This window comes from Suncus etruscus, chromosome 15, assembly GCF_024139225.1.
Source record: "Suncus etruscus isolate mSunEtr1 chromosome 15, mSunEtr1.pri.cur, whole genome shotgun sequence".
Taxonomy (NCBI): Eukaryota; Metazoa; Chordata; class Mammalia; order Eulipotyphla; family Soricidae; genus Suncus; species Suncus etruscus.
The window spans coordinates 26,787,137-26,796,788 of record NC_064862.1 but is presented as its reverse complement, the minus strand read 5'-3'; the positions used below and the strand labels follow the sequence as shown (position 1 = coordinate 26,796,788).

The 9,652-nt window shown below is 39.0% G+C and overlaps 1 non-coding gene across 1 annotated transcript; it reads right to left on the bottom strand.

Annotated features, from left to right (window-relative positions):
• Positions 1-242: 242 nt before the first annotated feature.
• Positions 243-370, bottom strand: LOC126031967 (small nucleolar RNA SNORA51). The gene has a single exon (XR_007503771.1). It is a non-coding gene; the product is annotated as a small nucleolar RNA SNORA51 (small nucleolar RNA).
• Between the last annotated feature and the right edge of the window lie 9,282 nt (positions 371-9,652).

The following is a 9,652-nucleotide window of genomic DNA, read 5'->3' as shown; positions in this document are numbered from 1 at the left end:
ATTTATTTATTTATTTATTTATTTATTTATTTAATTTATTTTTGGTTTTTGGGCCACACCCGTTTGACGCTCAAGGGTTACTCCTGGCTATGCGCTCAGGAATCACCCCTGGCTTGGGGGGACCATATGGGACATGGGGGGGGGGGAAATCGAACCACGGTCCGTCCTACGCTAGTGCTTGCAAGGCAGACACCTTACCACTAGCGCCACCTTCCCGGCCCCTATTTTTATTTTTCTGTCCCCCCCCCCCCCCAATTCACAATACAGACCAGGCAAAGGGCCTGGGTTGAGGTGTATATGGAGTGCATTTACTGTACCTCCTCTTTCTATACAGTCAGTGTAAAGAACACAGCCTGTGGTAAAGGAGTCAATATTTTAGAAGGGCACATATTCTAGTTTTTATCATCTGAGTGGGCATGAAGAAGCAATGATGGGAAGGAAGAAAATAGGAATGGGGGTACTGGGCAGATTGCTCAAAGGGCTGGGGTGCATCCTTTGCATTTAGGAGGCCTAGGTTGGATCCTTTGCCTGTCACAGTCCACAAGGACCTGAACCTTAATAACTGTGACCTCTCATCACTGCTAGCAAGGAGCCCTGGGGCAATGCTTGGCATCACCTGCATCCCAGGCAACCAAGTGACAGAAGAAAGTAGAGGAGGGTATCCTCTCAGCCTTGGTTTCTCTGCCAACCTTCGTAGCATAGCCCTGCTTTAAAAGTAATTAGTCGCCATTTCCCCCTCTCCTCCAGTCTGCTTTGGGATATTTTCATTTTTTTGTTTTTACGATAAGGACTTTGCTCATTAATTTTAGATTGGTGATATTTTTGGTAGGAGGACGGACTAGACTTTTCTAAATCCTGCTTTTCTTTATGCCTCTGTGAAAATTGCCAATTCAATTAGTTACTGGACTAGAGAGGGCATTTGTCAGGACTATAAAGCTATCTTTGGTCTGTTCTTACTGCTTTTATCTTTTCTTTTTCTTTCTTTTGTTTTTGTTTTTGTTTTTGTTTTTGGGCCACACCTGGCATTGCTCAGGGGTTACTCCTGGCTGTCTGCTCAGAAATAGCTCCTGGCAGGCATGGGGGACCATATGGGACACCGGGATTCGAACCAACCACCTTTGGTCCTGGATCTGCTGCTTGCAAGGCAAACGCCGCTGTGCTATCTCTCCGGGCCCTGCTTTTATCTTTTCATGCCTCTCATTCTAGGTTTTGTTTCCTTAACAGTTGGGTCACACTTTTTTTATTTTAATAGTTTATCGAGAATGTCATTTTGCAATGTTATGGCTTGGCCTCCCCTAATGGAGAAACTTCTTTTTTCTTCTCTTTTCTCCCTGCCCCTCTGTCCATGCCCCTTTCTTTCTTCGGTTCATTTTTGGGCTCCTGGAGCACTGGAGCTTCCCTGCCCTGGTGCACTTTTGCTTGGCAGCTCTAGTTCTCACTTAAGCCCTGAATGTGCATACGCACTTCAAAGCCTTTTCATGTAATCTCCGTGGTGTGGTGGGGAATTCTCTCCAGTTGTTTGGAGTGCACTTACTGCCACAGCGTGAGCCATCCATTGTCAGTTGGCTCCGGTTCATTCAGTCTTCCCATGTGGGTAGAGTTTTCACTTGGCTACCCTGAAGGTGGAGACTTGGCTTTCTTGCAGTTGTCATTTCTCTTTAATTTCTCTCCCAGACAGTTCCAGTGAAATTCAACATATTTCCAAGAAATTAAAACTATAAAAAATTACAGTCCAGAAACTCCATGAGATTGTTTTTTTTTACCTCAACTCTTTTCATTAATGCTTATTTTTTTGTATATAGATATAACTATGGTATAAATAAAATTCTCTGTTCATCTGTACTCATGTACTAATATTTTCCATGTGGTTTTAATGTTTAATCATAATTTTAATAGAAAGGTCTGCTCTATAAATCTAATAAAACCTTATAATTAGTTTTAAATTCAAACAGAATTGAAGGGTCTGCTAGAACATATGGACGTCCCCCCCCCCCCACCCCATTAGGAGGTAACTTCTTTTTTAACTTTTAATCATTTCAGTTTTTTTCCCTCTCTGCTTTTGCATGTGGCTGTGTGCTTGTATACATACATAGTTTTAATATTGTTTTCTTCTGTTACTTCTGCTGTGCTATTGCGCCAGTTCCTTATTTGCTTCTTTCTGTAGTTATGTTTTTCTGGTGAAGTTGGGGGGTTTGTGGTACTTAGGAATACTGTTGTTCTACTCCCAGTACAGTGCTTTAGGGATCAGACCTGTTGATCTTCCTGGCCTCTTTTATCCTGAGTTTTTTATGCTTATCATTTTTTGTTTCCAATAAAGTTTTTATTTTGTATATCTGGTTTATATGTTATTTTCAAAAATATTTACGAGGGTAGGGCACTTGACTTGCAGGTCATTGACTGGGTTCTATCTGTTGCATCTCATAGGGTCCCCCAAGCACTGCCAGGAGTGATTCCTGAGTGTAGAGCCAGGGTTAGTTTATAGACAAGAAAACAAGCAAAAAAATATGTTTTCGAACTTTCATAATTTGAATATACTATATATTTTTTGAGAATACTGTGTTTCTTTTTTCTTTTTAGAATTACGTTCTAATGGTGTACATTTACTTTTTTAGCACAGTTTACTTGTGTATTCTTGATGATGGACATCTTCATAGTTGAAAATATTGGGGCAGGAGATTGGAGCAATATCTTAGCAGATAGGGTGCTTACCTTGTACACAGCCAAACTGGGTTGATCCCTGTCATTCCATATGGTTTCCTGAGCCAACAGGGAGTGATCTCTGAGTGCATTGACGAGTAAACTGAATACTGCTGGCATGAACTGGAAAAAACCATCACAGAGATAGCTCAGAGAGTTGGAGTTCAGACTTTATATGTGGCATGGTCCCCCAAAAAACAATAGGAACAACTCCTAAGTACTGAACCACGAGTAGCCCTTGAGCATTTCAGGGTGTATATGAGCTCTGAAAAAAATACATAAAAACAGACCTTGGACTTGAGAGAGAGTGCAGATTAAGGTGTGTGCCTTGCATGTGGTTAATTCTGGCCATATCTGGTCCCCTGAGTATTGTCAGGAGTGACCCCTGAGTAGGTGAACATTTTTCCACATTTTTCTGTAATGTGCCTTCTTTTGCTTTAACATTGATACATTGATTCATTGTATTTTCATATTAATTTAGACACATCTTATTCTTTTTCTTTTTTCAGGCCACACCCATTTGATGCTCAGGGGTTACTCCTGGCTAAGTGCTCAGAAATTGCCCCTGGCTTGGGGGGGACCATATGGGACGGGGGGGGGGGGATCGAACGTCGGTCTTTCCTTGGCTAGTGCTTGCAAGGCAGAGACACCTTACCTCTAGTGCCACCTCGCCGGCCTGAGGCACATCTTATTCTTTCATCCTTTTTTCCCTTTGGTTTTTGGTGCACACCCAGGAGTGTAGACACACCTTATTCTTTCATCTTTTCTTTTTTTCTTTGTTCTTTTGGGCCACACCCAGTGTGAAGCTCAGGGGTTGGATTCTTCCTGGCTCTGCACTCAGAAATTACTCCTCCAGGGGATCATATGGGATGCCAAGGATTGAACTTGATAGTTCTACTTGCTGTGCTCTGTCCAACCCACTTTCATAATTTTTTTGAAAAGTGTACTGTATTTTGAATCCTAAGATGTGGTACTATAGCTTTTGATATCAGTGATAAAAAAATGAAGATATTTTCTTTGTGAAGTGTTATCCATAAAATTTTGATAGTCATACCTATGATTACTTAAACAGATGTATGGGTAAACATTACTAAGGGTAATTTATAAGTGTCCATTTCTTCTGACCTCACCTATAATGAAAATTAATTTTTACCACTCAGAGCAAAAATGCCTCTTTGAATTTTTGGCTTCTTTATTTCTTTTTTTCTTTTGGTTTTTGGGTCACACCCAGCAACGCTCAGGGTTACTCCTGGCTTTACGCTCACTAATCACTCCTGGCAGGCTTGGGGGACCATATGGGGTGCCAGGATTCGAACCACCGTCCTTCTGCATGCAAGGCAAACGTTTTACCTCCATGCTATCTCTCTGGCCCGGCTTCTTTATTTCTAATGAAAGCATGCTTATCTTTTTATATACAGGTGCACATATTCTATATTTTATATTTTTCAAAAACATAATCTCTAAAATAACTTATTTTCATGTACTTACTATATGTTTTTAATTTTTTCTTATTATATGTTTTTTAGAAGAAAATAAAATATGTTTTTCAATACCTTGCTTGCCTTAGGTCAGGTGATAGAATTGTCACTTCAGTGAACTTCTGAACTCTTTGAGTTGTGTTTTGTATTGTATACTCTTATTTTTTTTAATTCTATCTTCAAACGTTTTCCCTTATCCCCACCCTTTTAGGTACTATGGTTTACAGTTTTGTTACGTTACTGACAGGATATCATGTATGTCACTTTACCCTTCTTTTCAAAACCTATCTTCTTTCTTTTGAATTTTTGTTGTTTTGTGGCAGTACCCCTCTCCCCCATTCTCAGCAGTTATTCCTCTCTGCACTCAGGAATTATTCCTGCCTGCTCAGGGTACTCTATGGGATGCTGGGGATCCAACCTGGGTTGACCACCTGCAAGTCAAGCATCCCTTTGCTGTATTGTTGCCCCAGCCTGTAAAATGTATCTTTGGCTTATTACAGAGCTTCCCGGAGTCTTCTAATTATTCCAGACATCATTGTCTCTTTTCTGAGTCATTTAAGATTAATAGTGTAGACTATGCAAACATGAAATAAGAAATCATTGATGCATATAAATTTACCTGATTAATGAAATGATACTACAGTTTTTATTTTTGAGATTTCATTAGAGATGATTGGAGTAATAATGCAATTTAAAATTTCTTCACATGGAGAGAGTTTTTCTTAAGTTGAGGAATAATTTGGAAATGATTTTAGGCTTTTTTTTTTTTTTAAATTATTGTTGGCTGGTGTAAGGTAAAAATCAAGGTAACTCTGACCAGAAAGATAGTTAATTTGAGAATAGACTGTGCATGCAGGAAAACTTGGCTTACATTCCTGGCTTGGCATAGTTCCCTAAACTACTGCCAGGTGTGGCCTCAATGCCAGCTTTACCCCCACCCCACACCCATATTCAAAGAAAGGCATAAAACAAAACAAAAATTTGGTGACTGGAGAGATAGTGTATGGAAAAGGTGCTTGTCTTGCACATGGCTGACCTGGGTTCTATCCTCAGCGTACCTCAAGGTCTTCCAAGTCCTGTCAAGAGTGATTCCTCAGTGCTGTCAGGAGTAATCCTTGAGCACTGTTGGGTGTGGCCCCCAAACCAGAATCAAAGAAATAAAAAACTGATGACTTTAGCAAAATTGTGATTTTTTTTTTCCTGTGGGGAAGTTAGGGTGTGGGGAGGGTTTGGCCACACCTGCCGGTGCTCAGGGGCCATAAGTGCTTTTTAAAAGAAACATTCAAGGGATGAAGGGATAGTACAGTGTGTAAGGTACCTGAGCATTGCCAGGAGTAATCCCTGAGCACTGATACAGGAGTAAGCCCTGAACACAGCAAATCAATTTCTATTTCCGAAATGTCTATGATAGTTACAAGGTCATATGCTTAGTAAAATAGGCAAGATATAAGTTAATATACATTAGTATATATAGTATATATAAGCATATATGTTGTATTACATAATTAAAGATGGGGCTGGATGGCAATGGATGGAGGCCTTTGTGCTTAGGCCCCATCCACGTGGCTTCATCCCCCATGCAGCCGGCGGGTTCCAGGCCCAGGTGAAAGGCGGAAATCAGACTCATTCAGAAACAGGCATCAGGAAGCATTAACTTTATTCATGCCCTATCCACCACATGTGTGTGGCCTACTCATAACCTTTTAAGCATTCAGCCATTCTTGGCTAGCCCTGCGTCTTAACTCACTTCAGCCATCTTCCGGGCCAAAGGAAACGGCCAAAAAGGGCCGAATTCCCTCGGTCCCAGCCTTATCTACCTTTTCCAAGACCCCTCCCAGGAATGGGAGGTCTTGCAGGTAAGGTCACACCTATTATCCCGGTTCCCAAGACCCCTCCCAGAAATGGGTGGGTCTCAGGTACACCACACATATACATATATGAAAACTGGAAGAAGGCATTTTATAACTGGTTTGGTTACTCATTAACCCAGGGTAACTCTAACTTTTAATTACTATGTCATTTTTAGCTTATCACAGTATACTAGTAATATATTGTCCAAGATGATGGTTTAAACTTTAGTCATAATGCTGGCATTCTAAGTAGGAAGGAGTAGGAAATATGAGAAAGACACCTCTACTTTTACAGGAAACTTCTAGGAAGTTCCTTAAACTATACTTAATCTTAAGGATGCTGTGAAATGTAGTTCTTAAAGTAGGGTATGTTGTTTTTCCCAGCGAGTTGGTTCTAATGTTACTATGGAGGAAGGAAGGAACCATTCATTTGTGTCAGGATCAGCAGCAATGTATACATTATTCAGAGAAAATAATAATAAATATTCTGTTGATAATCTGTTATTATATAGTCTATCAAGATATCCTAACATCACTAGTGAACTTCATTAAGTTGTGCTGAACTGTTTCCAGAATATTTTTTGGAGTTCTCTTTTTAGTTTAGGTTAATAAATATCAGTCATTAACTTGTGTTCAGATATAGTTAGGCATGAATATTTTTATTTCAGGAAATCCTGTATACTGCTTAAGAAAGATTCACAGTCACTTTGGCAATGCATAATATGGTACTTTAGCTATGTTGGAAGTAGATTTTTTTTTCATTTAAGCTTTTATATAGGTTCTTTTTAAAAATATAGACATTTTAGGACCCGGAGAGATAGCACAGCGGCGTTTGCCTTGCAAGCAGCCAGTCCAGGACCAAAGGTGGTTGGTTCGAATCCCGGTATCCCATATGGTCCTCTGTGCCTGCCAGGAGCTATTTCTGAGCAGACAGCCAGGAGTAACCCCTGAGCACCGCTGGGTATGACCCAAAAACATACATATATATGTATATATATATACATTTTAAATTATTGTCCACATTTTAATGTTACCTTCACCCAAACTATAAGCGACTAAAGTTCTATGAATTCTGACAAGTGCACAAACCGGTGAAACCATCATTGAAATAAAAGTAAAGACCATATCAGTGTTGCAAAAAATCCAACCCCTACGCTACCATCAGTCAAAAGCTGATCTACTCTATTGATTTGCTGTTATTATATCATTCTGCTTATTATAGAATGTTAAAAATATATAGAATCTGGCCCAGAGAGATAGCACAGCGGCGCTTGCCTTGCAAGCAGCCAATCCAGGACCCAAGGTGGTTGGTTCGAATCCCGGTGTCCCATATGGTCCCCCGTGCCTGCCAGGAGCTATTTCTGAGCAGACAGCCAGGAGTAACCCCTGAGCAACGCCGGGTGTGGCCCAAAAACAAATATATATATATATATATATATATATATATATATATATATATATATATATACATATATATATATATATGTAGAATCCTAGAATTTAGTTTCTGTCTAGCTTCAAATTGTTGCTTAAGTAGGTTATTCCTTTCCCTTGCTGAGTAGTAGTCCTTTGTAGTTATAGTATATAAATCTAATCATTTATTGATGCATATTAACATGCTTTAGCTTTTGTGGCAGCAAGTTTTTATTTGTAAATAACTAGGAATATAATTGAATCTTGGAAATACAGATTTCAGCTTTTATTTTATTTATTTTTGTTTCTTTCTGGGGCCTTATCTGACGGTAGTCAGGCCTAACTCTTGGCTCTGTGCTCAGTCATCGCTCTTGGTAGAACTTGGGGGGGGGGACCATTTGGGATGCCAAGGATTGGACCTGATGACCACATGAAATGCAAATGTCCTACCCACTGTGCTTTGCTTTTTTAAAGAGTTAGACAAAGTAGTTTTACATCCCCAGTGGTTCTATATATGAATCCTAATTGCAATTTTAAACATTTGTAATTTTGTTCAGAGGTTTTAAAGTATTAATTTGGTTTATGTCTAGGGCTCTTTAATTTGAATAAATAGGGATGTGTGACAAGGGTTGTAGTTCACATATTTTTAGTTTTTTAGTTTTGGGGCCACATCTGGTGATGCTCAGGGGTGACTTGTGGCTCTTCACTCAGGAATCACTCTTGGTGGTGCTGGGAACTGTATGGGCTGCCAAGGAACAGCTGTGCGCTAGGCAGACACCTTACCCGCTGCTGTGCTATGGCTTTGGCCAACGGTTGTAATTCATTTTGCATGTTGTCGGTAATCTACTTATTGGAGCATCATTTATTGGAAAGGCTGTGCTTTTCCCTTTGAATCATATTGACATCTTACAGACAGTTAAATGTGTGTATGTATATGATATTTTTTGGGGTTTGTGCTTTTTCTTGGACCTACAAAACTTTTATTTGGGTTTGGAATATATTACTTTTATCAACGTTTTTCATACTCTCCCCCTCAGAGCCATTTTAAATTGCCTTGCTTTTTAAGTAATCATTCTAATTCACAGTGAAATGTAAAAATAATGAAATGTTGTGAATCTACTACATTCTGCAACTTTCCTACACTGTTTGATTAGTTGTAGTGAATTTTTTGTAAATGTAATCAATGATGTCTGAATAAAGATGATTTTGTATCTTTCTAATATGTAAGCCTTTCTTAAATTCTATTGATTAGTTGAATGGAAGTGGAGAGTCAAGACTCTTCCCTTTTACTTTTTGATTTTAGGTGGAATGTGTTAAGTCTGCCATCATTAGTTGTCATTTTAGCTGTAGGTTGTCCAGCATCCGCTAAATGAGGTTGAAAAAGCTCCTTTAATTCCTAGTTGAATTCCTAGTTTGTTCAGTTTTTTTTTATTTTTTACCCTAGGTGCAGAGTTTTGTTAAATGTTTTTCTGTCTATTGAGCTGATCATAGGTTTTGTTCTGCTAAAATGGATAATTACATGAAGAGTTTTTTTCAAGGAAACTTGATTCAAATTACATTGATGGGCTTTTGAACTAAATGAGCTATGCTTGAATTCCCCAGATAAATTGTTTGTGGAAGGTGTTATTTTTTGTAATGTACTATTGAATTTGGTTTTCACTTAGTATTGGGTCTTAATTTTTAACCTTAATGAGGGATATTGACTCGTTGAATTCTTTTTTTTTTTTTTTTTTGGTTTTTGGGCCACACCCGGCGTTGCTCAGGGGTTACTCCTGGCTGTCTGCTCAGAAATAGCTCCTGGCAGGCACGGGGGACCATATAGAACACTGGGATTTGAACCAACCACCTTTGGTCCTGGATCGGCTGCTTGCAAGGCAAACACCGCTGTGCTATCTCTTCGGGCCCGACTCGTTGAATTCTTGACTTGTCATCACTCTTTTTAGTGTACTGTATTTTGAATCCTAAGATGTGGGTACTATAGCTTTTGATATCAGTGATAACAAAATGAAGATATTTTCTTTGTGAAGTGTTATCCATAAAATTTTGATAGTCATACCTATGATTACTTAAACAGATGTATGGGTAAACATTACTAAGGGTAATTTATAAGTGTCCATTTCTTCTGACCTCACCTGTAATGAAAATTAATTTTTACCACTCAGAGCAAAAATGCCTCTTTGAATTTTTGGCTTCTTTATTTCTTTTTTTCTTTTG